At 37.5% G+C, this 20,812-nt stretch overlaps 1 non-coding gene across 1 annotated transcript; it reads right to left on the bottom strand.

The window, feature by feature from the left end:
* Positions 1-5,246: 5,246 nt before the first annotated feature.
* Positions 5,247-5,318, bottom strand: TRNAA-AGC (transfer RNA alanine (anticodon AGC)). Its single transcript has one exon. It is a non-coding gene; the product is annotated as a tRNA-Ala (tRNA).
* Positions 5,319-20,812: the final 15,494 nt, after the last annotated feature.

The following is a 20,812-nucleotide window of genomic DNA, read 5'->3' as shown; positions in this document are numbered from 1 at the left end:
AACTTGAATCACTAATTGATCTATCTGGTGAATCCCTCAGTGGGTCAGACTTTAATCTGGAAGGTGATAATGACTTATTCCTCCGCAAGTTTAAATATTTACTGTTTGGCAGAAACTAATAAAAGATCTTCTGCGGTTATAAGGATGTTTAATGTGACCATTAAAAACCTCAGCTCCCTCAGTGCCTGACTCTGGCAGATAACCTGCTCAAGTATTAAAAGTAGGCACATTTATTTAGTTTTGCCTATTGAGTCTCATATTTAACTTTCAATTTCATTGCTGACATTTTACCTCCAGTTGTAACACAAAAACATTTCAAGCCCTCCATTACCAGATTCAGTTTAGTTACTGTGCTAAAATATCAGCAGTATACCAGCTACTATGACCATGTAATTGTTCGAAGATACCTAGTTATTGACATTTCTGTATCACAAGAAAAGAGAAATTTTTGTTGTTCTGTTTTATTTCAAATAGCCTTAGCAGCCTCTTGCTTCAGTATAGCCAATGAATGTTATTAAAAAGCAAATTCTAAACATGCCTGTGTAGTGAAACCTCCACAAAAACCTGAAAGGACAGGGTTCTGAGAGCTCCCGGCTTGGTGAACATGGGGAGGTGCTGGAAGAGTGACGTCTGGAGAAAGCATGGAAGCTCTACCCCTTCCCCCATACCCTGCCCCATGCATCTCTTCTATTTGGCTGCTCCTGAGTTATATCTTTTTATAATAAATTGATAATCTAGTGAGCAAATGAGTTTTCCTGACTTCTCTGAGCTGTTCTAGAAAACTAATCAAACCCAGGGAAGGGATCATGGGAACCTCTGATGTATAGTCAGTCTGTCAGAAACACAGGTAACAACCTGGGCTTGGGACCAGCACCTGAAGCGGAGGAAGGTCTTGTGGGAGCAAGCCTTTTACCTGTGGAATCTGACTCTATCTCAGGGTAGGTAGTGTCAGAATTGAGTGGATTCTGGGACTCCCCGCTGGTGTCTGAAAATTGCTGTTGGTGTGGGGAAGCCTACACACACACACATTGAAATTGGGTCCAGGAGCTCTTTTACATGGGTTATGGAGCCATTTCAGATCCTCTGAGGAATCCAGAGCAGTATGGAACATGGTTTACAAACAGGTCTAGGTGAAACCTCAAAGCATTTTCATTTAAAAATGCTAAGCCATGTAAATGTCTACATCTACACCGACGTGCTCCTATTCAGTATGTAATTTAAAGGTGGTATCAATCCCTGAACTATTAAAATATAGGAAGTCAGTCCATTAGCAGGTAGAATATACTTATTTTAAGAAAGATAATGGGAGTGACTGGCAAAGTTAGATACTACAGAAATTTGGACACTAACAGTGACCTTTCTAAGATCCCCAAAGTTAGTGTGGCCTTAGAACTTCCACAGGAAACCTTTATCAATTCACCTACAATAAACCTCCGGTCCTGTAGCTGTATTATAAGATCTCTGCATGGAAGGAAAACTCTACTCAGTTTATTTTCACAGTATAACAGAAACAATTGAGATAAAAACAATAATCTTATCCCAAGGGCAGGAGGGGCCTATTGATTACAATAGACAAATTAAATTGTTAGCAGATTTTTTGTGTGATTCGATGTGTGACATTAGTATTGAATGCTTAAAAACTGACATTGAAATATACTAGTAATGTACTTGCCCTGAAAACCGAGAAAATAAAACAAAAAATAATCTCTGTTTGTAAATGAGGACAGTATTTTGAGTTTTTATTAGTCTAGAGTTATGTATATAATTCAAATGCATAGAATTTACCACCACTTGGCTTTCACTGCAGGCTTCTGTTTGTTTGATAGAGGCATGAGCAATCTGTGTTTTTACATGGATAATTACAGTTTCTGATGTTCCATTATCTAAACTGTGATTACCCAACCGATCACTTGTATTTAGGAGAAAAAAAGAGTCAGCTTCCATTTCCAAATGAAAGACAGAGAAGTTAAATTTACTCTATGAAAGCAAAAGAGAAAAAAAATTAATAATAATAAATAAAGTGCTGATGGGTTTGGTCCTTTAAACTGAATTACCGTCAGAATTAAAGATGAGAAAAGAATATACATGGTATTGCCTCTTCCTGGAATCCCTTTCTAGGAACCCATAGATGGCAAAATCTGACCAAAACGTAAGGTGCAGATTAAAAATAAATTCCTCCATGAAGTTTTCTTAACATCTGCTAGTTGTTGACTGAAAAACAATGCACAGCCTAAAAGTTGAGAATTATGTTTTATTTGATGGACAAAACTGAGGACTTAAGCCCAGAAGATAGTCTATCAGATGGCTCTGAGGGACTTCTTCCAAGAGGTAAGGGAGGAGCCAGGATATATAGGAGTTTTGCAATAAAAATCAGGTAGTCAGAGCATCAAAAGATTACTGCTAATTAAAGAAAACCAGACATTTCAGGTTAATGAATTGAGTGCTTTTCTATGTATGAGAAGATGCAAGGGTCTGCGCTCATTGAAATAATTCCTTTGATCCGCACCTTAACTATCTAGGGCCATTACCCTGCTTTTCTCCATCCCGAATCCTCTTAGGGTACATAGGGTACTGATATGGCAGGCAATAGTTTTCATCCACATAGAGTTAGATACTTTTCCTTCTTGTTCATGAATTCATATTGGGCTCAAATGGAGTTTAGACATATCAGAAAGTATTTGGTAAAGTTTTGGGTGCAGATAGAAGAGCAGGTTTGATTAAGCATTTTATGCTGTGTAGTAGTTTCCTAGGGCCGCCGTGGGTGGGTCGGAACAACAGAAATGTATTCTGTCACAGTTTGAGGGCTAGAAGTTCAAAATCAGGGTGTCCGCAGAGCCACACTCCCTCTGGGGCTCCGGATAAAAGTCTTCCTTCCCAGCTTCTGGGGGTAGTCGACAATCCTTAGCATTCCTTGGCTTGTAGCCTCATCACTCCTGTCTCTGCCTCTGTCATTACATGGCCTGCTCCCTGCATGCATCTGTCTCTTCACAAAGCAGTCTTCTCCTGGGTCTTCACATCGTCTCTTAGAAGGACACCAATCATTTTGGATTAAAGGCTCATCCTATTCTGGTATGATCTCATCTTAATGAATTTTATCTGCAACCACCCTATTTGTAAATAAGGTCATACTCTGAGGTATTTTGACATATCTTTTGGGGGAGACAATTCAACCCACAACAGGCAAAAAGGAAAGGGTATGTTTTGTTAGGGTTGGGAAGATACCTGTTTTCAGTCTTAGATATTGGCCCTTTAGCTTAGCTCTTGGATTTGCTTCTGAGCTCTGTGAGGAGAAGGCCTGTAGGCAGACATGGGAGGGGAAATTCACATGAGGATGGATATCTGTGCAACACGGGATGGACCTGAGAGTCTGGGGAAGCGAGGGTGGCTAGGGACAGTATCTAAGAGAAAAGAGCTGGACAGAGAGAAGAACCCAGAAATCTGCAGATGGCCCCCTGGAGTATTCAGCTGAATACTGATCAGCTCATATGTATGAGGGAACTATCTAAGGCTAGAGAAAGAACCACCTGGAATGATTACAGATAACAGTGCACTACAAGAAATGTTTAAATGTCGTCCTTCAGGCAAAAGGAAAATGGTGACCCATGGAAATACAGATCTGCACAAAGGAATAAGTAGCTCTGAAAATGGTGTTTCCAAGTGTAAATATTTTAAGGCGTTAAAATTATTGTTCAAATCTCTTTAAAAGATAATTGTTTAAACAAAAATAAATACAGTGGGTGGAGTTTTCTGCTAGAGGAAGCAGTCATTAAGGACCCTTTGCTTTTAAGTGGGTAGCTGAGAAACTGGAGAACTTATGGATGATAAAAAGTAGATAACTCTTAACTTACGGGTGTCAGTGGAGACTCAGCCATAAATTCTGGTGGCAGATTGTCTTTATACTAAGGGGTGTTGAGGGCTTGCCAAAAGTTTGCCCCTGACAGAGTAGGATTGCAGCCCTGGTCAAAGGCTTGAGTTTTCTATTTCAACCTTGAAGCCTGCCCTTTTAGCACTTTTAAACTCCTTTCCTGGGCAAATTTGGAAAATTGAGACTACTTCACTAATGTAGTTTTCAGCTGTTCTCCCATGAGAGATCTTGTGGAAAGATGTTTGTGAAGAACATTTTCTAGGTGCCCTTATGGTGACCTCAATGGCAAGAATTACAGAAGATTATTCAAATAAATATAAATTTGATAGAAATATACACTCTCAGAAAAGAACAGATGAGAAATCGGGAAAATGGAATTTCAAATCTATTTGAATCCTGACAACCAACATAAAAATGATGCCAAGTTTTTCATCCAAACAGATGTTTATGTTAGGAAATCAATAACCATTTAAAAATCTTTTTTTAAAAAAGAGGGGGAAGGGGTAGGAGGAAGAAGATGAAATCAAAATAAAATCATGAAATAGAGTTCTAAGAGAGTTTTTATAATAGTAACCCCTGTAGTATTAATCACATATTCAATTTATGATGTTGACTTTGAATTAGAAACTTTTTTTTATGAGGAATTGAACTATTTCTATTTCTTTTCTTATCTTTTGATTCTGCCTGAAAGCATAGATGATAATTTCATAGTAGTGCTGTAAGAAAATCAGTTTTAGAAATATTCAACATTTATCTCTGAGATTAATTTGGAGTTTATCAGTTTCTAGACGTAAGATCATACGAGTAGTACTGAATCCTGTATCGTGGGAGTGTGAATTGCAGTGGGAGTGTGGCCGTCGATGACGCTGGGCAGATAATCAAGAGTCAGTGCACAAGGGCATGTGAGCACTTGATTCCGTGGGTCCACAGTTCCCTCTTTGGCATTGGCATCAATGTGCCAGTTGACCTGGAAGTAAAAGAATAAGTGTATTGCATCTTTCTGGAGCATCGACTTACTCAAAATCTGGTGGGGTGAAGTGTTAGGTGTAAAAAGTTTAAAAGGTTAATATTATAACAAATATGGTTGTACTATCGAGAATGATATTTATGGTAACATTCGGGTTTAAGTACAGTGGAATCTGGCAGCATATCGTAAAGATCTGCTGTGGTAGCTGTTTGCTCTTCTTTGCTTTTTACAGTACTTTCGAGAGAAACAATTTGGAAGTTTGTTGTAGATAACAGGGTCTGGATTGAAGGGAAAGGGTCTAGGTTTGTTTCTTTATTATAAAATGAGGATAATACTTGCCCGGTGGCTTAGCTTTCAAGGGCATTGTCAGGTTGAAAGATTTTAGCTGTGAGGGAGGTGAGAGAAAACCCCAGATGGAGGTGCTGGGAATTGAACCCAGGGCCTTGTGCATGCTAAGCACATGCTCTACCACTGAGCTACACCCCCTCTCCCTAAGAGGTTGTTAAACAGCACCTTGTAAGCAATAACAGGACTCCTGAACTGTAAGGGGAAAAAACCCAGCAGAGGTGATAAAATCAAAAGAAGAAAAAAATATTCTGAAGGTTGATGAACAATCCTCAGATTTAGGGAAAAACTCAAGTGCTTTTCTATTAGATTTCTCCATTATCACCTAGTACTCAACTGGGTGCTTCTCTTACCATAGGCTTCTGAGCTGTTAGAATCCTACCCAGGTTTTCTGGCTACTTTTCAGAGTGTAAATGTTATTTCTCTCTTGAATATCTTCCTTTCGATTCTTAGAACTTCTCCTTCGACTACCTCTTCCTCTCCAAGAGACAGTTTCCAATTTCAGCTAGTATTACTGAACTTGACCTACTATGCTAGCCTCATGGCAAACAATAACAACAAACAAACAAACAAACAAAAACTTACTCTCTAAATCACTTCCTGAAAGTACGCCCCAATTGCAGACTTGTCAAATCTTTGCTTCTATGATGGTCTTCAGATTAGACTTTATCTTATGAGCTGTTCTTATGTCTGTACAACTTCCATCCTCCTGCAAGATCATAGCTACAAATGGCCAAATTGACAGAGCAAACAGTCTAAAAAGAACCCTCTGAATAGAGTATGTCATGATTTTCAGGGGCAAATGAGAATCAGAGACTATAAAATGATGCTTTTAAGCTAAAAGATTTCTAAAGTTCATTTGTGACTTAATCATTTAATCACCTTCCAAGACTGATGATACAAAGTTAAAATTTGTTTGGTGCCTAGGACCTATCACAGCTTAAGCCCTGTCCACACTTCTAGCCTCATCTCCTGCCTCTCTGAACATGCTATTTTCTTTGCAGCACAGATATGCTTCCCAAACAGACCACAACCTACCATGGCTCCATGCTTTTGCATAGTTTGGTAATTTTCTTCCTTAAATTACATTATTAGCAAATTCAACCTTCAGCTCAGGTGTTGTTTTTTCTATGAAGCATTTCCTGCCCCACTCTTCCTCAGGCCCAGTGAGACCCTCTTTTCATTTTTGGATATAATATATTCATTATATCGTGATAAATTATTTTTATAACTACTTCATCATTGAGATATTGAGATATGTAAGTACAATAAAATCCACAGATCTTATACGCAGAGTTTAATGAATCTTGATGACAAATGTATATACTTGCTTAACCACCACTTGTATCATGATTTAAAACATGTCTATTATTCCTCAAAGTTCCCTTTTTCCAGACAGCCCTTCCTCCCCTACACCTGAAGGGAAATGCTTTTCTGATTTCTATCACCATACTATGGTTTTGCCTTTTTTAAAACTTCATAAACATGGAACCATTAGAACATGTACTCCTTCATGCCTGGCTTCTTTCGTATATTAAAGATTCTTACCCATGGTTGTGTTTACCCGTAGTTCATTTTTTTTTATTATTAGAAGTATTCCATTGAATACGTATACTGTAATCTATTTGTCCATTCACTTTTCTTGAGTATTTGAGTTGCTTTTATAGTGTTTGGATACTATGTATAATGCTGCTATGAACATTCTTGTACAGGACTTTTTGTAGACGCATGTTTTCACTGGTATTGAGTAAATAACTAGTAGTGGACATGCTGAGTCAAAGGGCAGGTGTATGTTGAATTTTATAAATAAGGTCCAATTGTTTTCCAAACCGTTTTACACTCCTACCCAAAAATCTATGAGAGGCCTGCTTATGCCATATCCTTGTCAACACTTAGAACTGTCATTTTATACATATTTTAAAATTGCACATACTTAAAGTGTAAAATTGATGTTTTGACATATGTGAACTATGAGATTATCACCACAATCAAGATAATGAGCATATTCTTCATCCCTCAGAGTTTCCTTGTGCCCTTTTGTAATCCCATCCTGCCCCTCTCCTTCCCCTCCACTGCCCTTGAAATTATTGATCTGCATTCTGTCACTAAGCTTTGGTTTGCATTTTATAGGATTTTTGTATAATAGAATCATACAGTAAGTATTTTTTTTGGTCTGGATTGTTCACTCAACATAATTATCCTGAGATTTGTCTATGTGATTACTTGTATCAATATTTTCTTCCTTTTTCTAGATGAGAAGTATTCCATTGTATATACTACATATAAAATACCTTTGTATATCCATTCACCTGTTGTTATACACTTTGATTATTTCCAGGTATTGGCCCTTATAAATGAAGCTAGAATGAGCATCCACGTATAATTCTTCCTATGGACGAATATTTTATTTTCTTCTGTGTAAATATGTGGAAGTGGAATGGCCGAGTCATATAGTGCTTTTTTTTTTTTTTTAACATCTTTATTGGAGTATAATTGCTTTACAATGTTGTGTTAGTTTCTGCTGTATAACAAAGTGAATCAGCTATACATATACATATATCCCCATATCTCCTCCCTCATGTGTCTCCCTCCCACCCTCCCTATCCCACCCCTCTAGGTGGACACAAAGCACCGAGCTGATCTCCCTGTGCTATGCGGCTGCTTCCCACTAGCTATTTTACATTTGGTAGTGTATATATGTCCATGCCACTCTCTCACTTCGTCCCCCTCACCGTGTCCTCAAGTCCATTCTCTACGTCTGCGTCTTTATTCCTGTCCTGCCCCTAGGTTAGTCAGAACCAATTTTTTTTTTTTTTTTAGATTCCATATATATGTGTTAGCGTATGGTATTTGCTTTTTTTCTCTTTCTGACTTCACTCTGTATGGCAGACTCTAGGTCAATCCACCTCACTACAGATAACTCAATTTCTTTTCTTTTTATGGCTGAGTAATATTCTATTGTATATATATGCCACATCTTCTTTATCCATTCATCTGTCAATGGACACTTAGGTTGCTTCCATGTCCTGGCTATTGTAAAGAGAGCTGCAGTGAACATTGTGGTACATGACTGTTTTTGAATTATGTTTTTCTCAGGGTGTATGCCCAGTAGTGGGATTGCTGGGTCATATGGTAGTTCTATTTTTAGATTTTTAAGGAACCTCCGTACGGTTCTCCATAGTGGCTATATCAATTTACATTCCCACCAACAGTGCATGAGGGTTCACTTTTCTCCACACCCTCTCCAGTATTTATTGTTTGTAGATTTTTTGATAATGGCCATTTTGACCAGTGCGAGGTGATACCTCACTGTAGTTTTAATTTGCATTTCTCTAATGATTAGTGATGTTGAGCATCCTTTCATCTGTTTGTTGGCAATCTGTATATCTTCTTTGGAGAAATGTCTATTTAGACCTTCTGCCCATTTTTGGATTGGGTTGTTTGTTTTTTTGATATTGAGCTGCATGAGCCGCTTGCATATTTTGGAGATTAATCCTTTGTCAGTTGCTTTGTTTGCAAATATTTTCTCCCATTCTGAGGGTTGTCTTTTCGTCTTGTTTATGGTTTCCTTTGTTGTGCAAAAGCTTTTAAGTTTCATTAGGTCCCATTTGTTTAATTTTGTTTTTATTTCCATTTCTCTAGGAGGTGGGTAAAAAGGATCTTGCTGTGATTTATGTCATAGAGTGTTCTGCCTATGTTTTCCTCTAAGAGTTTGATGGTGTCTGGCCTTACATTTAGGTCTTTAATCCATTTTGAGTTTATTTTTGTGTATGGTGTTAGGGAGTGTTAATTTCATTCTTTTACATGTAGCTGTCCAGTTTTCCCAGCACCACTTATAGAAGAGGCTGTCTTTTCACCATTGTAGATTCTTGCCTCCTTGATCAAAGATAAGGTGACCATATGTACGTGGGTTTATCTCTGGGATTTCTATCTGGTTCCATTGATCTATATTTCTGTTTTTGTGCCAGTACCATACTGTCTTGATTACTGTAGCTTTGTAGTATACTCAGAAGTCAGGGAGCCTGATTCTTCCAGCTCCGTTTTTCTTTCTCAAGAGTGCTTTGGCTATTTGGGGTCTTTTGTGTTTCCATACAAATTGTAAAATTTTTTGTTCTAGTTCTGTGAAAAATGCCATTGGTAGTTTGATAGGGATTGCATTGAATCTGTAGATTGCTTTGGGTAGTAGAGTCATTTTCACAATGTTGCTTCTACAAATCCAAGAACATGGTATATCTCTCCATCTGTTTGTAACATCTTTAGTTTCTTTCATCAGTGTCTTATAGTTTAATGCATACAGGTCTTTTGTCTCCTTAGGTAGGTTTATTCCTAGGTATTTTATTCTTTTTGTTGCAGTGGTGAATGGGATTGTTTCCTTAATTTCTCTTTCAGATTTTTCATCATTAGTGTATAGGAATGAAAGAGATTTCTGTGCATTAATTTTGTATCCTGCTGCTTTACCAAATTCATTGATTAGCTCTAGTAGTTTTCTGATAGCATCTTTAGGATTCTCTATGTATAGTATCATGTCATCTGCAAACAGTGACAGTTTTACATCTTCTTTTCCGATTTGGATTCTTTTATTTCTTTTTCTTCTCTGATTGCTGAGGTTGAAGCTTCCAAAACTATGTTGAATAATAGTGGTGAGAGTGGGCAGCCTTTTCTTGTTCCTGATCTTAGAGGAAATGGTTTCAGGTTTTCACCATTGAGAACGATGTTGGCTGTGGGTTTGTCATATATGGCCTTTATTATATTGAGGTAAGTTCCCTCCATGCCTACTTTCTGGAGGGTTTTTATCATAAATCTATTTTGAATTTTGTTGAAAGCTCTTTCTGCATCTATTGAGATGATCATATGGTTTTTCCTTCAATTTGTTAATATGGTTTATCACATTGATTGATTTACGTGTATTGAAGAATGCTTGCATTCCTGGCATAAACCCCACTTGATCATGGTGTATGATCCTTTAATGTGCTGTTGGATTCTGTTTGCTAGTATTTTGTTGAGGATTTTTGCATCTATGTTCATCAGTCATATTGGCCTGTAGTTTTCTTTCTTTGTGACATCTTTGTCTGGTTTTGGTATCAGGGTGATGGTGGCCTCGTAGAATGAGTTTGGGAGTGTTCCTCCCTCTGCTGAATTTTGGAAGAGTTTGAGAAGGATAGGTGTTAGCTCTTCCCTAAATGTTTGATAGAATTCGCCTGTGAAGCCATCTGACCCTGGGCTTTTGTTTGTTGGAAGATTTTTAATCACAGTTTCAAATTCAGTGCTTGTAATCAGTCTGTTTATATTTTCTATTTCTCCTGGTTCAGTCTCAGAAGGTTGTACTTTTCTAAGAATCTATTTTGTCTGATATGAGAATTGCTGCTTCAGCTTTCTTTTGATTTCCATTTGCATGGAATATCTTTTTCCATCCCCTCAGTTTCAGTCTGTATGTGTCCCTAGGTCTGAAGTGGTCTCTTGTAGACCTCATAAATATGCGTCTTGTTTTTGTATCAATCAGCCAGTCTATGTCTTTTGGTTGGAGCATTTAATCCATTTACATATAAGGTAGTTATTGATATGTATGTTCCTATTACCATTTTCTTAATTGTTTTTGGTTTGTTATTGTCGGTCTTTTCCTTCTCTTGTGTTTTCTGCCTAAAGAAGTTCCATTAGCATTTGTTGTAAAGCTGGTTTGGTGGTGCTGAATTCTCTTAGCTTTTGCTTGTCTGTAAAGGTTTTAATTTCTCCATTGAATCTGAATAAGATCCTTGCTGGGTAGAGTAATCTTGGTTTTAGGTTTTTCCCTTACATCACTTTAAATATGTCCTGCCACTCCCTTCTGGCTTGCAGAGTTTCTGCTGAAAGAGCAGCTGTTAACCTTATGGTGATTCCCTTGAATGTTATTTGTTGCTTTTCCCTTGCTGCTTTTAATATTTTTTCTTTGTATTTAATTTTTGATAGTTTGATTAATGTGTTTCTTGGTGTGTTTCTCGTTGGATTTATCCTGTATGGGACTCTCTGTGCTTCCTGGACTTGATTGACTATTTCCTTACACATATTAGGGAAGTTTGCAACTGTAATCTCTTCAAATATTTTCTCAGTCCCTTTTTTTTCTCTTCTTCTTCTGGGACCCCTATAATTCTAATGTTGGTGTATTTAATGTTGTTCTAGAGGTCTCTGAGATTGTCTCAGTTCTTGTCATTCTTTTTTCTTTATTCTGCTCTGCTGTAGTTACTTCCACTCTTTTATCTTCCAGGTCACTTTTCCCTTCTTCTGCCTCAGTTATTCTGCTATTGATTCCTTGTAGAGAATTTTAAATTTCATTTATTGTATTGTTCATCGTTTGTTTGCTCTTCAGTTCTTCTAGGTCCTTGTTAAACGTTTCTTGGATTTTCTCCAGTCTATTTCCAAAATTTTGGATCATCTTTACTATCATTACTCTGAATTCTTTTTCAGGTAGACTGCCTATTTCCTCTTTATTTGTTTGGTCTGGTGGGTATTTACCTTGCTCCTTAATCTGCTGTGTGTTTCTCTGTCTTCTCATTTTACTTAACTTACTGTGTTTGGGTTCTTCTTTTCGCAGGCTGCCAGTTCATAGTTCCCGTTGTTTTTGGTGTCTACCCCCATTGGGTAATGTTGGTTTAGTGGGTTGTGTAGGCCTCCTGGTGGAGGGGGCTGGTGCCTGTGTTCTGGTGTATGAGGCTGGATCTTGTCTTTCTAGTAGGGAGGACCACATCTGGTGGTGTGTTTTGGGATGTCTGTGAACTTATTATGATTTTCGGCAGCCTCTCTGCTAATGAGTGGGGTTGTGTTCCTGTCTTGTTAGTTCTTTGGCATAGATTGTCCAGCACTGTGGCTTGCTGGTCATTGAGTGGAGCTGGGTCTTAGCGTTGAGATGGAGATCTCTTGGAGAGCTTTCGTCATTTGATGTTACGTGGGTCTGGGAGGTCTCTGGTGGACAAAAATCCTGAACTCGGCTCTCCCACCTCAGAGGCTCAGGCCTGACACCCGGCTGGGGCACCAAGACCCTGTCAGCCACACGGCTCAGAAGAAAAGGGAGGAAAAAAAAGAAAGAAAGAAAGAAAAAATAAAATAAAGTTATTAAAATAAAAAAATTATTAAAAATTAAAAAGAGTAATAAAAAAAAGAAAGAAGAGAGCAACTAAACCAAAAAACAAATCCACCAATGATAACAAGTGCTAAAAACTCTACTAAAAAAACAAACCAAAAAGAAACAAACAAAGAAAAAAAACAAAAAACCCCAGAGAGATAGAACCCTAGGACAAATGGTAAAAGCAAAGCTATACAGACAAAATCACACAAAGAAGCATACACATACAGACTCATAAAAAGAGAAAAAGGAAAATAATATATATATACATTAAAAGAAAAAGGAAGAAAGCAACCAAATCAATAAACAAATCTACCAATGATAATAAGCTCTAAATACTAAAGTAAGATAAACATAAAACCAGAAACAAATTAGGTGCAGAAAGCAAACCCCAAGTCTACAGTTGCTCCCACAGTCCACCACCTCAATTTTGGGATGATTCGTTGTCTATTCAGGTATTCCACAGATACAGGTACATCACGTTGATTGTGGAGATTTAATCCGCTGCTCCTGAGGCTGCTGGGAGAGATTTCCCTTTCTCTTTTTTGTTTGCACAGCTCCTGGGATTCAGCTTTGGTTTTGGCCCTGCCTCTGCCTGTAGTTTGCCTGAGGGCGTCTGTTCCCTGCTCAGACAGGACGGGATTAAAGGAGCAGCTGATTCGGGGGCTCTGGCTCACTCAGGCTGGGGGAAGGGAGGGGTACAGAATGTGGGGCGAGCCTGCGGCAACAGAGGCAGGCATGACATTGCACCAGCCTGAGGCGCGCCGTGTGTTCTCCCAGGGAAGTTGTCCCTGGATCACAGGATACTGGCAGTGGTGGGCTGCACAGGCTCCCTGGAGGGGAGGTGTGGATAGTGACCTGTGCTTGCACACAGGCTTCTTGGTGGCTGCAGCAGCAGCCTTAGCATCTCATGCTCGTCTCTGGTGTCCAAGCTGATAGCCACAGCTCGCACCCGTCTCTGGAGCTCGTTTAGGCAGTGCTCTGAATCCCCTCGCCTCACGCACCCTGAAACAATTGTCTCTTGCCTCTTAGGTATTTCCAGGCTTTTTCCCGTACTCGCTCCTGGGTAGCTGTGGCGCACTAGAACCCTTTAGGCTGTGTTCACACAGCCAACCCCAGTCCTCTCCCTGGGATCCGACCTCTGACCTCCGAAGCCCGAGCCTCAGCTCCCAGCCCCCGCCCACTGCCGTGGATGAGCAGACAAGCCTCTCAGGCTTGTGAGTCCTTGTCGGCACGGTTCCTGTGTGCGGGAATCTCTCCGCTTTGCCCTCCGAACCCCTGTTGCTGTGCTCTCCTCTGTGGCTCCAAAACTTCCCCCCCACCCCCCATCTCCGCCAGTGAAGGGGCTTCCTAGTGTGTGGAAACTTTTCTTCTTTAACAGCTCCCTCCCAGAGGTGCAGGTCCCGTCCCTTATCTTTTGTCTCTGTTTTTTTCTTTTTTCTTTTGCTCTACCCAGGTATGTGGGGAGTTTCTTGCCTTTTGGGAAGTCCGAGGTCTTCTGCCAGCGTTCAGTAGGTGTTCTGTAAGAGTTGTTCCACATGTAGTTGTATTTTTGATGTATTTGTGGGGAGGAAGGTGACCTCCACATCTTTCTCCTCTGCCACCTTGAAGGCACACCCTCAAGAGGAGAGATTCTTCCATATGGTGCTTTATATCTAAATTTTTAATAATACTTCCCTACCTTCCAAGCAGTTGCCCCATTTTGCCTTCCCATAAGCAACTTTTTCAAAAATCCATTGACCACATATGATTTGAGTCTATTTCTGGATACTCTGTTATAGTCCACTGATCTATTTGCCCATCTTTAGGTTAGTACCACATTTTCTTAATTACTATAGTTTTAATATAAATCTTAAATTCATGTAGTTTAAATCCTTCAACTTTGTTCTTCTGCACAATTGCTTTGGCTACTGAAGATTGTCTGCATTTCTATGTGAATTTACAACTGGCTTGGCAATGTCTGCAAGAAGCCTGCTTATATTTTAACTGAGATTTTGTTAAATCTATTCATCAATTTGGGAGCAATTGACATCTGAACCAAATTGAGTCTTTCCACTGCAAACATGTGCATGTGTGTGCTGTGTGTGTTTATCCATCTATGTAGGTCTTTACATTTCTCTCAGCAAAACTTTTAATTTTAAGTATAAATTTCCTGCCATTTTTTGTCATACTTTCCCCTAAGTTTTTCATGTTTTTGATGCTGTATGTAAATGGTATCTTTCTTTAGGTTCATTTTCCAGTTAATTGTTATTAGACTATAAATATGCAATGATTTTTTTTTTCATTTTAAGTAGACTTTATTTTCTGGAGCAGTTTTAAGTTCATAGGAAAATTAGGCAGAAAATACAAGAGTTCCCATACACTCCCTTTCTCCTCCCACCATCAACATCTCACACCAGAGGGCTACACTTGTTATAATCAATGAACCTCTACTGACACATTATTATTACCTAAAGTCTATAGTTTACATTACTGTTCAATCTTGGTGTTGCACATTCTTTGGGTTTTAGCAAATGCATAATAAAATGTATCTACCATTATATAATAGTATCTTACAGAATATTTTCACTGCATTAAAAATCCTCTGTGCTCTGCATATTCATCCCTCCCTCCCCCCGCCAAGCCCAGGTAATCACCAGCCTTTTTACTGTTTCCATTGTCTTGCCTTTTCCAGAATGTCATACAGTTGGAATCATATAGTATATAAACTTTTAAGATTGGCTTCTTTCACTTAGTGGTACGCATTTAAGTTTCCTCCAGGTCTTTTCATGGCTTGATAGCTCATTTCTTATTAGTGCTGAAAAATATTCCATTATCTGCATGTACCACAGTTTATTTACCAGTTCATCTACTGAAGGACATCTTGGTTGCTTCTGAGTTTTGGCAATTATGAATAAAGCTATTTATAAACATTCATGTGTAGGTTTATGTGTAGATGTTTTCAATTCATTTGGGTAAATATTAAGGATTGTGATTGCTGCATCATATGGTAAGAATTCGTTTAGTTTTGTAAGAAACTGCCAAATTGTCTTCCAAGTGGCTGTACTATTTTGCATCCCCACCCAATAATGAATGAGAGTTCCTGTTACTCCAAATACTCACCAGCATTTGGTGTTGTCAGTGTTCTGGATTTTGGACATAGTGTGTAGCAGTAAATCACTGTTGTTTTAATTTGCATTTCCCTAATAGCATGATATAGAGCATCTTTCACATGATTGTTTGCCATCTTTATACCTTCTTCGGTGAGGTGTAAGTTCAATTCTTTCGCTCATTTTAAAATCAGATTGTTTTCTTACAGTTGAGTTTTAAGAAATCTTATATTTTAGGTCTTTTATCGGATGTGTCTTTTGCAAACATTTTCTCCTAGTCAGTCTGTAATTTGTCTTCTGATTCTCTTGATACAACTGATTTTTGAACTTTGTATTTTTTAATTTTGAGAGGCAATTGATCTTATATCCTTAAATCTTGAAATTTGAGGTTTTTGGAGATTCTCTAGTATTTTCCATCATGTCATCTATAAACAGAGATAGATTTACTGCATACTTTTTCTTTCTTTCCTCTCTTCCTCCCTTCCATCCTTCCTTTTGTTCTCTCCCCCTCCCTTCCTCCCTCCTTCTTCCTTCCTTCCTTCCTACCTTCCTTCCTTCCATTCTTTCTTTCTTTGCCTCCCTTCCTTCCTTCCTTCCTTCTTTCCTTCCTTCCTTCCTTCCTTTGCTGGCTAACAGTGCCATACAATTTTGAATACAAATGAGAGCAGACATTCTTGCCTTGTTCCTAATCTTAGGTGGAAAATAGTGAGTTTCTACATTATGATATTATCCGTGGGTTTCGGGTAGATACCCTTTACCAGACTAAAGGAGTTCCTTTTTATTTCTAGTTTGCTGAGAGATTTTATGGATGAATGTTGGATATTATCAAATGCTTTTCCCTCATAAACTTAGATGCTAATATTTTTCTGCTAATACGGTGAATTACATTGATTGGGTTTTGAGTGATAAACTAAACTTGCATTTTTGAGTCAAACCCCGCTTGTAATATTATCCTTTTAATATATTTCTGTAATTGATTTCTGAACATTTTGTTAAGAATTTTTGCAGTTAGGTTTTTGATCATTGAATATGGTCTATAGTTTTCTTTTCTTGCAATGTCTTTGTTTAATTTGATGTTAGTGTTATGTTGGCATCATAGAATGAGTTAAATAGAACAGTTCTTGTTCAATTTTTTGAAGGGTTTTTGGAGAATTAGTAATTTTCCCTTAAATGATTGGTAGAATTCAGTAGTGAAACCAAATGGGCCTGGAATTTTCCAAGTAAGGTTCTTACTGCTAATTTAATTTCTTTAAAGATACAGGACTTTTGACTTATCTACTTCTCTATGAGTTAGCTCTGTATCCTTCAAGGAATTAGTACATTTCATTTAAGTTTTCTAATTTATTGACATAAAGCATTTCATAAAATTCCATTGTTATATTTTTAACAAAAACAGATTCTGCATTGTCATCTTTCTTTTACCTTTTTAAAAAAAAATTTATGGGGTATAGTTGATTTACAATGTTGTGTTAGTTTCAGGTATACAGCAAAGTGATTCAGTTATACATATACATATAGTCATTCTTTTTTTAGATTCTTTTTTCATATAAGTTATCACAGAATATTGGATAGTGTTCCCTGTGCTATACTTTAAGTCCTTGTTGGTTACCTATTTTATGTATAGTAGTGTGTTTATGTCAGTCCCAAGCTCCTGATTTATCCTTCCTCACCATGTTTCCCCTTTGGTAACCATAAATTTGTTTTCTATGTCTGTAAGTCTGTTTCTGTTTTGTAAATAAATTCATTTGTATCATTTTTTAAATACATTGTCATTTTTCTGATTACTTATATTTGTGTCTCTCCTCTCTCTCTCCCGATCAATCTGGTTAAAGGTCAATCAACTGCACTGAACTTCTCAAAAAATCAGCTTTTGGTTTCACCAAATGCCTCTGTTTTTTTAAAAAAATTCCCCTCTAATCTTTATCATTTCCATTATTTTGCTGACTTTGGATTTGATTTGCACATCTTTTTCCATGATGAAATGTCTCTATCATTTTATCAGTGTTAACATTGTCAATCTTACTCTATTCTTTTACTTTTAACTTATGTGTGCCTTGATATTTAGAGTGCATGTATTCTGGGAAACCTATAATAGACTTTTCCCCTCTACAATCTGATAAGTTCTGCACTTTAATTGAAAAATTTAGATAGTTTACCATTAATTTGATTATTAATAGGTAAGGACAGAAATCTGCCATTTTAGTATTTAGTTTTTTTTTTTTAATCTCTCCTTTGATATGTGTTTTCTCTATTTTAGCCTTCTTTTGGATTAATTGAATGTTTTGTGATTCCATTTTAACTCTTTTGTTGATTTATTACTATTTAAATGTTACTTTCACGTTTATAGCAAACACGTTTAATTTATCACCATATATCTCCAAGTAATATTATACCATTGTACTTAATACGTAAAAAACTTAAAACAATATACTTCTTTTACTAACCTTCTGGTCTTTGTTCTGTTCTTGTCGTGCATTTAACTTCTGCATATGCTGTAAATTCCACACTACATTGCTATTATATTTCCTTAAAAGAGATATAAATAATAAGAAAAAATCTTTTATGTATAAAAACATATTTACTATTTTCAAGCCTCTTCATTTCTTTGTGTATGTCCAAATATGTATCTGGTATTATTTTCCTTCTGCCTGAAGAACATGTTTTAATATTTCTTGTAGTTCAAGTCCCCCAGCCGGTGGGTCCTGCACTGAAAAGATGAGCTCCCAGAATGTTTGGCTTTGAAAACCATGGGGCTTAACTTTGGGAGAGCAGGAGGGAAATAGGAAACACAGACTCTGCTTTTAAAGGGTAAATGAAAAATCTCACATGCTGCAAGTCCCAGCACAGATGAATAAGTTTAAAAAGTGTCTTTTGCTGATTTGGACAGCCTCCCCGAGAGGCAGGAGGCATCTGGGACTCCTTCTAAGGGTGGAGGCACTGGTAGCAGTCATTTTGGGATCCCATTCTACCATACTAATCCTGGAGCAGGCATGAGCCGTTTTGATATCCTCCTTTTAGCCTATTAGTGCTGGAGGCATTCCCCACTTACTGGCAGGCCCACATCAAATGCAGGGCCTCACAGCAGCCATGCCAGAGGGCAGCCTTGCCTACCAGCACACCCACACTGGTTGGCTCTGCCACAGCAGAAGGGTGCATGCAGCCCACATAGGGGACACCCCTGGGGTATCAGGATCTACTGGCCAAAGGGGAGAGTTTTGCTCAGCCCAATAGGACATCTCCTTCATAAGGCTACTTATCTAAGTTCAGGAAGAGTTTTGTACAGAAGCAAAAGTTAAAGGAGTTCAGCACGGCTAGTCCAGCTATACAAGAAATGTTAAAAGGACTTCTCTAAGCAGAAAAGAAAATATAACTAGAAATATGAAAATTATGGAAGAAAAGTCTCATAGGTAAAGGCAAACATACAGTTAAAGTAGTAGATAAGCCACTTATAAATCTATGAGGACGGTTAAAAGACAAAAATAGTAAAACCATCTCTATCCACAATAAGTAGTTAAGAGATACACACACACACACAAAAAGATGTAAAATACGCCATTGAAAACATAAAACCTAGTGTAGGGACTAAAAATATAAGGCCATTAAAATGTGTTTGAACTTTAGAAATCATCAAATTAAAATAAACAACATATATATATATATACACATTTTTATCTGTGAAGCTCATGGTAACCACAAACCAATAACCTACAATAACCTATAGTGAATACACAAAAAATAAAGTGAAAGGGATCCAAACATAACACAAAAGGTAGTCATCAAATCGTATGGGAAGAGAACAAGAGAAGAAAGGAACAGAGAGAACTACAAAAACAAGCAGAAAACAGTTTAAAAATGACAATAAGTGCATACCTATTAATAATTAGTTTAAATGTAAGCAGAATAAATTTTCCAACCAAAAGACAAAGTGGCTGAATGGATTAAAAAAGACCCATATATATGCTGCCTACAAGAGACTCACTTCAGATCTAAAGACAAACAGCCTGAAAGTGAGGGTATATAAAAAGGTATTCCATGCAAATGAAAATAGAAAGAAACCTGGGGAAGAAATACTTATATCAGACATAACTTTGTTTAAAATCAAAGACTGTACAAAAAAGGGCAATACATAATGATAAAGGGATCAATCCAACAGCAAGATATAACACTTATAAATATATATGCACCCAACATAGAAACACCTATATATACAAGGCAAACATTAACAAACATAAATGGAGAAATTGACAGTAAAACAATAATAAAAGGAATTTAACACCTCACTTATTTCGATGGACAGATTACCCAGAGAGAAAATCAATAAGGAAAAACTGGCTTAAGTGACACACTAGAGTAGATTGACCTAACATTCAAAGAGCAGAATACACCTTCTTTTCAAGTGCATATAGTGCAGTGTTGGTAGTATAATGATGAGCATAGCTACCTTCTAAGTGCATGTGCAACAATCTTCAGGATAGAGCACATGCTAGGCCACAAAAGAAGTCTCAATCATTTTAAGAAGATTGAAATTATACCAACATATTTTCTGACCAAAAAGGTGTAAGACTACAATAAGAAACTGCAAAAAATACAAACACATGGAGTCTAAACAATATGCAACTAAACAACCAATGGATCATTGAAGAAATAAAAGGAAAAAATTTTAAAAACCTGAATACAAATGAAAATGGAAACACAACATGCCAATATTTATATGATTCAGCAAAAGCATCTCAAAGAGGGAAGTTTGTAGCAATACAGCCTACCTCAGAAAACAAGAAAAATGTTGAATAAACAATCTAACCTTATACCTAAAGGAACTAAACAAAGAACAAACAAAACCAAGGTTAGTACAAGGAAACAAATAATAAAGATCAGAACAGAAATAAATGAAATATAAACTAAAAAAAAGAAAAGAAAGGAAAAGATTAAGGAAACTAAGAGCTGTTTCTCTGAAAAGAAATAAACAAAATTGATAAATCTTTAACCAGACTCATCAAGAAAAGAAGAGAGGGCCCAAATCAATAAAATCAGAAATGGGGAATTCCCTGGTGGTCCAGTGGTTAGGACTTGGTGCTCTCACTGCCAGGGGCCCAGGTTCAATCCCTGGTCAGGGGACTATGATCCCACAAGCTGCGCAGCATGGCCTGTCCCCCCCCAAAAAAAATCAGAAATGAAAGAGGAGGAGTTACAAGCAAAATCACAGAAATACAAAGGATCAAAGTGATTACTGTGAACAACTGTATGCCAACAAGTAAACGCCTACATATTAACAATATGCCAAGACTGAATCAGGAAGAAACAGAAAATATAAACCAATCATGAATTGATTAAAGAAATTGAGTCAGTATTCAAAAAAAACTCCCAACAAGCAGAAGTCCATGACCAGATGGCTTCACTGGTGAATTCTACCAAATATTTAAAGAAGAGTTAACAACTATTCTTCTCAAACTAAT

The sequence above is a fragment of the Eubalaena glacialis genome, chromosome 12, assembly GCF_028564815.1.
Source record: "Eubalaena glacialis isolate mEubGla1 chromosome 12, mEubGla1.1.hap2.+ XY, whole genome shotgun sequence".
Lineage (NCBI taxonomy): Eukaryota > Metazoa > Chordata > Mammalia > Artiodactyla > Balaenidae > Eubalaena > Eubalaena glacialis.
Note: the sequence above shows the minus strand (reverse complement) of the source record. Positions and strands in the feature narration are given on the sequence as shown.